Source organism: Medicago sativa, chromosome 5 (assembly GCF_051527215.1).
Source record: "Medicago sativa cultivar Bolivia chromosome 5, Bolivia_mono, whole genome shotgun sequence".
Taxonomy (NCBI): Eukaryota; Viridiplantae; Streptophyta; class Magnoliopsida; order Fabales; family Fabaceae; genus Medicago; species Medicago sativa.
This window is the reverse complement of record NC_140753.1, coordinates 4187677-4203340: the sequence shown is the minus strand read 5'-3', so window position 1 is coordinate 4203340 and position 15664 is coordinate 4187677. Positions and strand designations below refer to the sequence as shown.

The following is a 15664-nucleotide window of genomic DNA, read 5'->3' as shown; positions in this document are numbered from 1 at the left end:
CAGAAGGAGACTGCCGGTGCTTTGAATGCGGTGGAAGTGACGGTGGTAGAATACGTCAGAATGCTTCTTGGAGCGGATGGGGGGTGTGTACCTGCAGACACTCCGACGCTCAAGTCAGTAGAGATCAGAGAGTGAGGGTTTAGAGGAAGAAAAGAATTCTACCTTGGGGACTGCAGTGAGTCCCTTATTAATAGAGGTGGAGAGCTGCAGAGCCGTTGGAGAGGCACACCTGGCTCCGGCGGTTACCAAATCGTGGGAAGTGTAACCGCCGGAGAGTTTATTGCGGGAACGTGCACAATGTGCAAGAGAGACATTGGGGTTCGTTTGAACCGGTCTCTTTGCTTCGTGCGCCCCCTTCAGGAGAGGGGGTAAGTTGTGAGCAATAATGCCAAACGTGGAGTTTGGGCTTGGAGTGGTATTGGGCCTAAGCGGATGGGCCAAGAATCCTTTTGGCAGGTCCAGAACACATTATATACATAATACTCTATCATTCAAGCATTCTTATAATTATAGGACTCTATCATTGAAGCAATCTTACATCACCATTAAACATGGAACTTGAAGGTGAAACTCGACTTTGAGAGTTGCTTTTAGCTATATGACCACCACCCATCATTTCAGCTTTAACCTAAACAGTTTTAACATAATTTTTTTTTTGTTGTGGATTTTGGATTGTAAATGGAAGATTGAAAATTTAGATTTGAAGTTTATAGAATTGGGAAGAAAGAGCTATTATACAGCTGACTTAAAAGAAGACAATGCTTTTTTCATTTTCAATCAAATTCGTCCTTGTTTTTTTCCTTTCACTTTCGATCAAATTAGGCCATGGTTGTGTGACATTTGACTTGACACGCTATGCGAGCGGTTAACATCCTACGTCAGCACCGTTAGAGGATCCACAATGGAGACCCTCAATTTTGAGGTCTTAAATGGATCCCACATGAACACATCATTTTTTAATAATTTTTTAATAATAATACTTAATAGATACTCAACCACTCAAATGGAGATCCTCTAACAAAAGGTCTAATAGGGTCCCACAAATATTATTTAATAGCCATGAAAATTATTATTTTAATAAAAAGTGATGTGGGCCCATTTAAGAATGGGGTCTTAAGAGTTAGACCTTAGATCTTTTAAGACCCCAATTTTTTTTTTCCACAATGGGGGTACCTATTAGGTATCAGGTCTTAAATCGTGAAGACCTCACCATTGTGGATGCTCTTAGCGATCCAACTTGACGAAGGACGAAATTGATTGATATTTATAAAATTAAGAGACTAGTTGGCTATTTCAAAAAATATGAGGATGAAATTGACCGGACAATACAGATTTGAGGACAAAAAAGCCAATCCACTACATCTTTTTTCTCTATAAAGTGCATTCATGCAGTGATTTAAAAAATTGTCCTTCACATTAAAGTCTTATAATTATGAGTAATATCATTTTAATTTTCTAGTTTAAATACGGATCTTCAAAGGTTTTTAATACTACCTCCGTCCCTAATTATAGGGCCCTTTTGAAAAAATAACGGGAATTAAGATAGTGGATATTTGTATTAAATATGTTTGTAATTACTATTGTTTTTACAATTTTATCCTTTAAGAGAGAGGGTTGGTTTATGTTTTCAACATGTTATTTATTGTTGATTTAAGAAAAAGATGTATATTAAATAGGGGCATGTATGTAAAGAAATAATTAATGTAGTTGGAAATAGCAAAGGGGTCTTATAAAAAGGGACAAAAAAAAATCTCAAAAGGGTCTTATAATTAGGGACGGAGGTAGTAGTTCGTTGATCCATGCGCACATAAGAAAACAATTTTAAATTTACATTTGAAATTAGAAACAAAATCACACATTTTTTTTACAAAAATAATATTCATTACGTAAATATTAATATTCATTACATATGCTAACATTTGAAATCTATATAATATAAATTTACGGCCGATTTCATAGCTCTTTATGGAAATGTTTTTTCTCCTCCTATTCTTATGACACGTGGCACTCTCATCTTATTCTCTTTACAAATACTCTCACCACATTCATCCTCACAAAATACTCTCACCACATTCATCCTCACAAATTTGTATTTAATGTTTATGTATAAAAGGAAGTTTTACAATTTCAAATTCTAATATTTGAAATTAAATTAGAAATCAAACATTTCGTATTCAAAAAATACAAACTTTAATAAAATATGCTTTTTTTGAATAATCAAATAATTTAAATTAAAATATTTGAATTCAGATATTAAAATAAAACAAGTAATATCTAATTAAAATACGATTAATGGAATAATTATTTAAATATCAAAGAGATCAAATAATTGATATATGTCAAATAATAAAAATATGATTTGATTTGTCAAAAAAAATATGATTTGATAAAAGTGTAACTTTTTAAAATAATTTAATTAGATTTGGTAGTAACCATTAATTTTCTATAATTTAAGTTTATATTCTTTTGATTCTATTTTCAAAATATATATTGTATGATTTAAGTTTATATTCTTTTGTTTCTATTTTCAAAATATATATTGTATAGTAACATAGTAAGGAAATAAAAATTATGTTTCGTAAAAATATAGAAAAAAAACGAACATATGCGTTCATAATTGAAAATAGATAATTGAAAATAGATTTATCTTTCGTGCTCTGCTTTAATTCAGAATTCTTTTTAATGATGTTGCAAACATAATTTTTTAAATCATAAATGATTTTTTTAGAAAAAAATCAGGAATATGCGTTCAGGAAAAAAAAAGGAAATATGCGTTCAGGAATATGAGTTCAGGAAATATGCGTTCAGAATTCTTATTAAAAAGGAAATATGCGTTCAGGAATTCTTATTAAAAAAAACTTATTGCTTTAGAAAGGAAAATATGAATTTAAATCAGGACATATGCATTAATACATTCTGTGGTAGAAAAAACGTATTGCTTTATTAATTTTTTTTGTTTTTAAAGATGATCAGTGATGTTACACACATTTATGTGTGAGATCATTGCATTAAACATGACTTTAAATTGGTAATGAATGTGAAAATCCTCTAATTTAATTTCGATTGAGAATTGCCCAATCTATATCTATCTATATCTATATAATATAAATTTACGACCTTTTCTATGGAAGCCTCATAGAAAGGTGACATGTGGCATCATAAAATCATGAAAACAATGCATTTGATAGTTGTGGTTGTAACGTGACATGTGGCATCATGAAAACAATGCATTTGATAATTGTGATTGTAATTAAATCAGTAAAGCCTTAAAAGGAATATTTCTCTAATGTAATCCTTTACATAATTGTGATTAGTAATTTTTTAAATTTATTTGCTATTTTGATGATTTGGTCAATGATATGCATTAAAATTACTTATTTCCTTTGATTGCATCTTTTTCATCATGTCACTATTAACCTTATTTTACTATAAATATAGCCTCCGATTGTAAACATTTTTCACAAATATTGATCTTTTGGTTCTCGCAATTTTTATTTTTATTGCTCACTAATTTTTTCTTTCTTTTTTAATAAAGAAATTCTGTGTATTTTTTTGTATTTTATTTTGTTTATTTTTTGTATTTTACGTTATTAGTTGTTTTTTTTTTTTGAAAGGACGTTAATAGTTGGTTGAAACTGTATACTAACATATTTTTTATTTGATTTTGGCAAGGGTTTTGCACGCATTGCATATGGCATAACGACAACAGTTCAATTTTTATTCAAGTTTCATCTTCTATTTCAATTTATTTAATTTTTTTTTATATAATCTTTCATATGTTGGTAGTTTAATTTACATAGGTTTGTAAAACTATTTTTTTATATAATCTTTCTATCATGAGTACTAGATTGTGGGTCTCCCTTTGTTGTTTTCACTTTCGTTTTAATATTTAGATAGATGCTAACTTATTATGTTTCAGAAAAGAAGAAAAATGCTAACTTTTTCGCTATTTGGTCACTTTGTTTTCATTTTAGCAAATTTACCAATAAATTTAAGACATTTGATTTTGTTATCTTTAGGTGTTTTCCTCGACAAATTTTATGATAGATCAGAAGAACGTATTATTGAATCAAGAATGTCAAGATGAACATCATATCTCAATATTATTATGGCCTATTTTTGTGTTCTATCACATACTCATTAACAAATTATATAATTCAAGAAAGTCAACATGAACTTAGATTTGGACTAATATTGTAATTAAGCCTAAATAAATTAAATTAGTATTAATATGTAATTGTTCATGTTTCCATGTTTAAAATAAATATTAAGACGTAAATTAATTTCCAAAAAAACTAATAATTTTATACATTATTTTTTTGCTAATTTGTGGCATTGATTTTTCTTTGATTAAAAAAATAAAGGAGAGAACTAAATGTGAATCTATCTTATTGGTGTTTTTTAACAATGAATATTTAAAAAATGAAGTTTATAGACCATTTTTTCAAAAACGCATGGAGTTGCAATTTTTTTATAAATTCATGGAGTTGCAATTTTTTTTATTTATATCTATCTATATCTATATCTATATCTATATCTATATACTATACATTTGTGAATTTTCCTCTAATGTGTTTATAGAAATGTTTAGCTCTTTAAAGCTTTTCTTCAGCACTATAAACCAAATCAAACAATGTCATGCATATCATGCATTTGACAATTAATGCAAATGATCTTATTTTTATTTTTATTTTCATAATAATATAATAATATGGTAAATTTTTAATATAGTAACTGATGTCATACATTTTTGGTATTCTATATTAAGAAGCATTTTATGGTAAATCTCTCCTCACAATTTCGATTACTGAATACCAATCAAATATGGATTAAAATCAAAGTCTTAATTGATATTTTAATGTTTTGATTATTGCCAAATAAAAACACAACTGTACAAATAATTCTTTAAAAAAAACTGTAGAAATAATTGTGTGTGCGACATTTTTTGGATACTAACCATGGTGTATACATGGAATCTCTATTATAAACATTTCAGCTATTTTATTTTGATAGTACACGTGGCAACCTTTTGTTCATAGGAGCATTTAATGTTTTGTTTCACATAAACATCAAAATGTTATTTGCTAAAATTTGTAGGAGTATTTAATGCACCAATATGGAAACCGAACATTTACATGCTCTGATGAGCCGCAACCGATGGGTTAATGAGATTTTTAACTTTTTTTTTTATAAACATTGCCTTAATTTATTTAGAATTCGCTCATGTGAATTTTAAAATATCTTTCATTGCTTATACTTTTTTTCTTCACATGAAGTAATAAATTGAAATAGATAACTTAGTATCTACTAAATAAAATAAAAAACAATAATGTCATATTTGTATAATATAAAATTTATTTTTGTTACACGTTTAGATTTAAATAAATAAAAAACATATCTATTTGTCAAAAAAAATACATATCTATGTTTGGTAAAAAAATAAGATGTGTAGATGTCCCTCTAAAAAAAGTGTAAAGGTCAAATAAATAGAATCAATAAGAGAAAATCATGGGTTTAAAATTTCTTGATTTTGTTTCTAATTTCATATGTATGAATTGATGAACATTAAAATACAATATTATTTTTCACTTTATCATGATGAATCAAGGGAATGATTATTTTGATTTTGATGTCTTTGACTATAAATATTGGTTTTAGTTCTCACTTTTCACACACTCTTTCGATCCATAATTCATATTGTTGAAAGTTTTCTCTAGAATTCTTTTTTTTTTCTCTTTGTTGCATTGCCATTTTTTTCTTTAATTCTCTTATTTTATTTGGTTATTGTCTTCCATTGATTTATTCCGGAGCTACACATGTTTTGCACTTCTATGAGTATCTCTCTTGCATTTGCGTTCCAACCCTTATTCGTTATTTCATTTTGACTTACGTTTTTTTAACTTTATTATAACAAATATCATCTCTCTCAAGTGTTCCTTTAATTATTTTTGAATCACATCAAATTGATGCACTAGATGTTGTTGGTTTATAATTTCTTAATGAATTGTGGTTTTTGTGATTTTGTTGCATTCTTTGATAAAATTTAGTGATTAATTTTTTTGTAGGATTGTTGGATACAGGTGATAAACCAAATATACTCCTTGAAGCATCTTGGAAAAGAAGGAAAGAAGAAATGCTATTTGTGTGAGAATTATATGATACAAGATTATAGATAGGAATAGTCATATCATTAGTTATTATTGAGAAATACATATTATTAAGTGAATGAAAGAAGGGAAATAGAAATGTTATTCGTGTGAAACATACTTAGAGATCTAAGTGGGGGAGTTCCTTTGTATATGCTTTTAAGGTATTTTTCAATTTTAATCATATTATTGGTGTGAACTACATTTAGTGAAGCTTCATTTTTTTTCATTCACTATGTTCAAACCTTGCTTAAGAAAACCCAATCCAATTCCCCTCAAATAAACTTAATGTCAAAGGTATCTCTGCCCTTGAATACCACGTAAAATGAAATAAACAATTTCAGAGCTACATTTAAATTGCTTTAAAATTGAATTTCTTTACACACATTAAGTTAATCTATAATTCGTTTGTAAATATAATCAAAACTAATATCTCTATCTTTATAATAAATGTAAAATATTTATTATAAAGATAGAGATAGAGTTAGAGATATCGGTTTAATTTTAAAAAAAAATATTAGTTGCTAAAAAATGTAGGTTTTAACTGTCCATGGTTTTTGCCCCCGTCTCATGTGAATTTGTTGTTCAAAAACATTTACTTCAGAATCATTTTAATTGATGAAAAAGTCCAATTAACAAACAATCAATATGACGGTCAATAATTTTAACGAGTCTTTCTATTTTAAAATGTCAACATTTATTTTCATTATTGTATTCTCAAGTATTTTTATACTACATACCACAATTTATGCAAATAAGGAAAACATATATTTAATGAGTCTTAAAGTTTACTTATATGTGCAAACTTTGATCGTTCACAATAATTAAAGAGCCAATTATGTCTTGATAATAATAAAAAAGATATAACTGCGTCATTGAAAATAATAAGTAAAAAATACGACAATTATGCAAAAATATGAAAAATCTTTAAAAAATCATATAGAGACTAAATTTTCAAATTTTTTTTTTGAACCAAAAGGTTTTTTTTTCTTAGCAATTGTTTGGGTCTCAGTGTTTATGCGAAATTAAAAAATTTCTTGACTTAGAATTCAAATGTACCCTCATTCACTGCATTAACCCATAAATATAAATTTATATTTTTCATATTTAATATAGAAAAATAAGCAAATGACGTCAAAAAAACAAAGACATCATATATATATATATATATATATATATATATATATATATATATATATATATATATATATATATATATATATATATATATATATATATATGAGGAGGGATCCATTGACTCAAAGAGTAAGTATAAAGAGTTATTCCAAACCATAGCCATTGATTTTAATATTAATTAAAGGTTGTGATCAATTGCTATTAATCCTCATTATTAGGTTTATATGCTCCTTCTTTCTAAACGGTACCAATTGTAACAAAAACAAAAAAAGGAACCAGTAATACGACAATCTTAAAAAAAAATTGCACTTTTATGATTTTTATCCAATTTCTTTCTTGCACTGTGATGTTTTGATTATGAATAAAAAATATCTCATTCAATTGTAGTCTTTTTGAGATCCAAACAAAAAAACAATCTTTTCTTGAATTCGATAAGTAGAATTCTTTATAAGAGAATGGTAAAAACAACTAAATTGGGATATACGTTTTTCCTTTTCACTGGTGTATCTCATGTATTTGTTCAAGAGAAGGGAGTATAAAATGTCCACACTAAGAATTAATTGCAATTGATCATAACCATTAATTAATATTAATATCAATGGTTAGGATTTGGAGTAACTTTTTATACTTACTCTTGGAGTCAATCGATCCCTTATATATAAGGGATCTATTGACTCCAAGAGTAACTCTTTTACTCCAAATCTCAACCCTTAATCTTAATAGTAATTAATGGTTGTGATTAAATTACAACTAATTCCTATGGTAAGATTTTTCTACACCTTCTCTCTAAACTACCCATTAGAATGCACGGGTGAGAAACACTATATGCAGATTGTATTATTTCAATTTAAAAGAATCATAGATCATGTTCAATTTCAAAGAATCATAGATCATGTTCAATTTGACTGCTGGCATTATAAATTTTAATTGACGTATATATTACCTAGAGCTAATTTTATTTTATTTTACTAGGAACATCTAAGAAGAATTTTTTTCAAGGGGAAACTTCTGGCACAGCTAATACATGCAGTACAGGTAATATACAAGACACACATGGTTATGGTTATAGTTTAAACAATGCTTACCGGTTTGAGTATGATGATGACTTTGCGGTCGAAATAGATCCTACTGGATGCCCTCTTCCAGGTAATATGAATATAGGTGCCAAACAGCGATATGAAATTGAGAGCGTTATTTAAGAAAAGGTTCGATTGAAATTTTTGTTATGTAGTTACCATAACTAACATTTATAACTGACTCAGGGTCGCCCGACGAGGAATTTTGTTCAATGCATCACTCTGCTATACACGAGAAGGCCGAATGCGAATGTAATCCTAAACATATTTTTTTGTCTTCAACATTTTAAGAGATACGTCTTTGCTGCTTTCAAATTTTTATGACGTATGATTTTCTTTGCAGTGTCTCTAGATGTCGGTGATCCAGTGATGATATGCATGGATTGTAAGTCACGTGTTTGGTTTGAAGAACGCGCGGAACTGGATATGACGGCTAATAATGCAAAATTCTCTTTGTGCTGCATGAAGGGCAAGGTCCTTTTGCCGATACTTGAAAAACCACCTGAATTGCTGTACAATTTAATGAATGGGAACCATGCAAAAAGTAAAAATTATCTTCAAAATATTAGATCTTACAACAGCATGTTTTCTTTTACTTCTCTTGGTGGAAAGATAGAGCGTGACAGAAACGACGGAGGTGGCCCACCGCAGTTCATACTGCGTGGCCAAAATTATCATCGGATGGGCGGTTTGTTGCCTGATCAGGGTTCAACTCCTAAGTTTGCCCAACTGTATATATATGATACAAGTAACGAGACTGCCAACAGAGTCAAACATTTCAGGTATATTTTTACTCTCCTTAATTTTTTACCAGTAACTATCTATAATAGACTAATAAAATTAACTTATACTTAATTGTTGCAGTTCTGGTGATTCTGTTAATAAAATCAACACAGGTTTGGTGGAGGAACTTAAGGAAATGGTTGACGCGTTTAATAAATATGCAAATAAATTTCGTCAGGTGCGGGATCATGTGGAACATGGCGGAACACCAAACTTTTTGGTTAGATTGCTTGGAAAACGTACACGAGACGCGAGGATGCACAATCTACCGACATGCGACGAAGTTGCTGCTCTAATTATTGGTGATTCAAATGATATGGAGAATGGCTGAGATATTGTTGCTAGAAATGTGGTTGGGGAGTATAAGAGGTTGTACGAAACCGAGCCTTATTTTATACCTTTACAGTATCCTCTGTTGTTTCCTCGCAGGGAGGATGGTTTTAGCACAAATATTCCAATTAGATCTGTTGATCATGGAAATCAGAAGCGGACACGGATAACAGTTACCATGCGCAAATGGATTGCATATAGGATGCAAGACAGGGTCGTTGAGTATGGCAACGTTGTTAACTCGAGGAGATTGCTGCAACAATTTTCTGTTGATTGCCATACTATGATTGAATCGCAACGGTTGAGGTACATTAGAAAAAATCAAAAGACTATAAGGTGCGGCATTCTGAATGGTTTGCACGAGGCAATGGATAGGGGTGAAACTGATGCATCTAACGTTGGAAGAAAGATAGTGTTACCGTCGTCCTTTACGGGTGGCAGGCGTTACATGTTTAATAATTGCCAGGATACAATGACAATTTGTAAGAAATATGGATATCCCGATCTGTTCGTAACAATCACATGCAATTCAAACTTGCGAGAAATTCAAGATTTTCTTAAAGAACGAAACTTAAAGGCATCTGATAGACCTGATATTGTTTGTCGAGTGTTCAAAATGAAGTTGGATAAATTGATGGACGATTTTAAGAAGGAAGAATTGTTTGGCAAAGTTGACGCAGGTATACACTGTAATATTAGTAGTATTTTCTTTAAGCATTTTATTTATCCTTCAGGTAGTATTTCATTTCATTTTCAAGCACTGAAAATATGAGCAATGAAATATCAATAATTGCCATAAGCTTTATTAAAGAAAATAAGACCATGTTTTTTTTAGCTTTTTAAAAAAAAGACCATGTTATCCTTCAAAAAAAAACAAATACCGTGTTTTTTAAGGTCCACTTTTTTCTGTGTTATTTTCTGAAGCATTCTGTTATATTCTATCTTTCTCGAGGCACTTCTTTAATGGCACTTTTTATCCTTGACATATTTATGACTATTTCACAAGTCAAGAAGTTCACATTAGGCATTGTGTCTATAAATTCAACAAAGACTGGTTACCATTTTGAATGCACATAGGCAGACCAGAAAATAGGAGATCAGAGTTAATCATAACGAACCTTATTAATAGATGGCAACGAATAATCCATTGGATACATAGGGTGCTGGAGAGTTACTTGGACTAGCCTATGTGATGCCAAAAGTTACGGTTAGAAAAACATAGTAGGATATCATCAATAAAAGCAGAATATTAATTAGATTTTTTAGCTAATTGACTTTGAAAATCATGTAAATCCCATCATCAGTCACAACCACATAGTAGGAAGCTTAAAAAATAATATGCAACAGAAAGTAATATTAGAAGATGGCTTTGCTAAATCTAACAGATTATGCATCAGACAATTGAGGAAGGTATACATTGTTGATGGTTATTTATTTATTAAATAAATTATTACACCATTTTCGTCTTGAAATAAATTATGACATTATTTTTGTCTTCGTAATAAATATGTCATAGTCGTGTTATTTTCGAGTGCGACCTATTGTGTTGTTATTGCCAACTGTACTAACGGTTATTCTTTTGTTGGCAGGCATGTACACAGTCGAGTTTCAAAAAAGAGGTCTTCCGCATGCTCATATCTTGGTGTGGTTGAGTTCAGAGAACAAACTGAAGACAGGTACTGACATTGATAAGATCATATCAGCCGAGCTGCCTGACAGCACACTTTATCCAAGACTTTATGATGTTGTTTCTTCTTATATGATGCATGGCCCATGTGGTGGTGCACGTCCCTTCTCGCCTTGCATGGACAGGGGTAGATGTACGAAGTATTATCCGAAGGATTTTAAAGGAACTACGACGATAGACGACGAGGGTTATCCGAGGTACAAACGTCGCGACTTTGGGATACATGTTGACAAGCAGGGGGTCCAACTGGATAATCGCTATGTCGTCCCGTACAGTCCACATCTTCTCATCAGATATGGGGGTCATGTAAATGTGGAATATTGCAACAAATCCAACTCCATCAAGTAACTTTTCAAATACGTGAACAAAGGCCCTGATGAGGCATTGATGCAGTTGTCTATTGACGGTGATAATCGTGATAAGTCCAAGCCGGTTGATGAAATAAAGGAGTATTACGATTGTCGTTATGTTTCACCTTGCGAGGCTGTTTGGAGGATATTTGCTTTGATATACACCATAAATGGCCTCCTGTTCTCAAACTAACGTTTCATTTGCATAATGAACAATCGGTACTATATGATGATGATCATGACATTGAGGACGTGGTGATGTATAACGAGGAAGCGTCAACCATGTTTCTCGCGTGGTTTGAAGCAAATCGTCAGTATGTAGGCGGTCGCGATCTAACGTATGCTGAATTTCCAACGAGGTTTACTTATGAGAAGAAAGACAAAAGGTGGCAGCCACGTAAAGCAGGATATCAAATTGGAAGGCTTCATTACACGCCGCCTGGTATAAGGGAGTTGTACTACATGACGATACTATTGACCGTTCAGAAGGGTTGCATGGGATATATGTGCATAAAAACGATTAATGGACATACCTATGACACGTTCCAGGAAGCATGCTCTGCTTTGGGATTACTTGATGACGACAAAGAGTTCATAGATGGTATCACGGAAAATGTTGAGTTAGGTTCGGGCCATCAACTGCGTTGGTTGTTTGTGCATCTCTTAACCACTAGCACAATGACGAGCCCTGATGTAGTATGGGATGTGACATGGCGGTTACTGTCGGATGGTATCTTATTTGAACGTAGGAAGCGTCTGAATATTCCGGGTAATGTTTCTCAAAGTATTGTATGCCTATCTTAATAACTTATGCTTCTCTATTTATGTAGTGACAATAAACACAAAAGAACAGAATTAAACAAGATATTGGTAAAAGCTTCATCTTATGAAGCATTTTCAAAATTTGAATATAATGAAATGAAAGTATTGGCAATCACTGATGTATTATAATTGAACTAGAGACTTATTATGATATTGCATGCATTATATTGGGAGATGTAGGTGATATTTATACACACAAACACAATACGTAAATAAGCTATTGTAACAGCGAAGACTCAACCTAATTAAAGTCTGTCATCCACTTTTATCTTTTATCTTTATGAGTGATATGTTGATTACTTGGTGTGTTTTGGATGAGAGACACTGATTTGAAGTAACAGAAAGGTAATGAGTTTAGCTTTCAATTTATATATATATATATATATATATATATACACGCACACACACGCTTAACTTTCATTACTCTAACATCATTCATCATTATTAGTTTTCAATTTTGTTTATGAAAATATTTAGATGGAGAGGATAAAGCCCTATCGAATGTAGAGAATATCTTAGGATTCATACAATGTTCTTTCGAAAGAAAAAATTCTTATGAAGATTGTAAAAAATTATGTTAACTAGAGAATGTAAATAAAGACCTTGAATTATCATCGCATGGTTCAGACTCCGTGTCAGCTGGATCATCACTAGAAACTAGCTTCAGTTCTTTCATCTCGCGTAGAACATCCTTCACCGAAACCTCAAACTTTGTCATTCCTCGCCCAATTGCTGTAATGTTTGAAGTAGGGGTCTTTTTAAGGGCAGAACACGCTTCCCATACAGTACCTACCAGTTGTGGAACTAATTGTTTCTGGCCTTCACGATGGGATCCTGTTAGTTTTTATCAAAAGAGAATGAAAGGTTGTCAACAGTTCGGCAGAAAATTAAGAAATATATTGATGTAGGGATCAGGACAACGTTACTGCTTTGAAAGATGATGATCAAGCAAACAAAAGATACATACATAAACAATGAGCTAATGGGGGATATCAAAGATGATATTGATAAATGTCAATGAAACTAAAATAAATTGCAATAGAATTTAATAAAGGAACACCGAATTGATGCACATCCAATGACAATAGTGATAACTGTCAATGCAATCAAAATGATTTGTAATCACAATAACAAAAATAGCAAAATTCAAGAGTTGAGAGAAGTTCTTTCTGCCCGTGTACTTTCTGGAAATGATACGGTTGCTCACATAGCAGCAGTCATACAATAAACAAGCTTATTTTTTTTGTTTGAGTTAAGTTGAAAGGAGCTTTTTTCGATTAAGAATTGAGTCGTAACTTTAATATCATTTTTCCGTTGCATTGCATATATTCTCTTACTATCATTTTTCTTCAGGTGTTAAAAATAATTTCGTGACTTTACATTTAACATGCAGATTTGCGTATCGGTGACGATGACTTGAAGAACCTGTGTTTGATTGAAATTGAAATGTTGCTTCAGTAAAACGGGCGGTCACTTACTGACTTCAAATCTATGCCAAGGCCAAACGCAGCAGACATGCCAACTTTCACAAACAAGCTTATCGTTGATGAGCTAAGTTACAACAAAGATGAGCTGGAAAAGACACACGCTGATATGTTACTTATGCTGACTGATGAACAAAGATGTGTGCATGACAAGATCATGGAGTCCGTTGGTTCTGACGACGGTGGTTTCTTTTTCTTATATGGTTACGGTGGTACTGGAAAAACCTTTATATGGAAAACATTGTCGGCTGCTGTTAGATCGAAGGGGTTAATTTTATTGAATGTTGCATCCAGCGGTATAGCGGCTCTTCTATTACCAGGTGGAAGAACCGCGCACTCGACGCTGACAGTCCCTATTGAGATTAATGAGGCATCATCGCTTACGATGGAAAAGGACAGTCCTAGGGCAGAACTTGTGCGTGCTGCAAAGTTGATAATTTGGGATGAGGCTCCAATGATGCACCGATGGTATTTCGAGGCAGTTGACCGTTCATTGCGTGATATCATGTTCAAGAATGATCCCCTAAACGCACTTAAGCCTTTTGGTGGAATGACATTAGTTTTGGGTGGTGATTTCAGGCAGATATTGCCTATTATCCGAGGGGCAACGAGGCCAGATATTGTTGATGCCTCAGTCAATTCGTCAAATTTATGGGCTTATTGTAATGTGTTGAGGCTTACTGTTAATATGAGATTGGGTGCATCTTCGGTTCTTGCAGAGCAGGAAGAAATTGCTAATTTTGGCAAGTGGATACTCTCGATTGGAGACGGCAACGATGCTTCGGATGAGAATGGTGAAATGAAGGTAGAAATTCCTGAAGATTTGCTGATATCGGACACAACAAATCCGTTGATGTCACTTATAGACTTTGTGTATCCCGATCTGAATGATAACCTTGGCGACCAGCTATTTTTCCAAGAAAGGGGAATACTCGCACCGACGCTTGATTCAGTTCAGCATGTTAACGAATATATGATGTCGCTGATTCTAGGTGAAGAGAAAGAGTATTTAAGCTCTGATTCTGTTTGTCGATCGAGTGAAAATTCTGACGTCCAAAGCGAGTGGTTCACAACCGAATTTCTTAATGGTATTAATAGCTCTGGAATTCCAAATCACCGGTTGAAACTAAAGGTGGGATGTCCAGTTATGCTGATGAGAAACATCGATCAGACCAATGGACTGTGTAATGGTACGAGGCTGACAGTTACACATCTAGGGAAGAGCACGATAGTTGCTACCGTAATTACAGGAAAAAGGGCAGGTACCAGGGTATTCATTCCCAGGATGAATCTTATTCCGAGTGATCCAGGACTACCCTTCAAATTCAGGCGCAGACAATTTCCATTGACGCTTTGTTTTGCAATGACAATAAATAAAAGCCAGGGTCAATCTTTATCTCGCGTGGGGGTTTTTTCTTCCTAAGCCTGTATTCACGCATGGACAACTTTATGTCGCTGTCTCTCGAGTTACTTCTAGAAAAGGTTTGAAGTTGCTCATCCTGGATGAAGATAATAATGTTTGCAAGGAGACCACAAATGTTGTGTATCGTGAAGTTTTTCAAAAAGTATGATCATTGGTTTTGTTTTAGAATTGTTGTTGCTATAATTTACAAAACTAAAGTTGCATATTGTTTGTAAATCGTTTTTTTTAAATCTCTTTGTAAGGCGTACTGGTCATTACAGGACATGTAATTTCTATATAAGCAGATCCTTCTGTCATTGACTTTTAATTGATGCATTTTTCAGGTTTAACAGTCCGCGGAACCTTTTTTTTACATCGTTGTTACCCTAAAATACAATATTTACATTAGACTATTAATTTTGTAAAAATTAAAAACAAATAACAATT

General features: G+C 32.1%; 1 pseudogene across 1 annotated transcript; it reads left to right on the top strand.

Moving 5' to 3' along the window:
• Positions 1 to 551: 551 nt before the first annotated feature.
• LOC146919295 (uncharacterized) lies at positions 552 to 15429 on the top strand (annotated as a pseudogene). Its single transcript, XR_015010714.1, has 7 exons — positions 552 to 564; positions 8256 to 8429; positions 8546 to 8611; positions 8703 to 9141; positions 9224 to 10152; positions 11062 to 12278; positions 13725 to 15429. The product of XR_015010714.1 is annotated as an uncharacterized LOC146919295 (transcript).
• Positions 15430 to 15664: the final 235 nt, after the last annotated feature.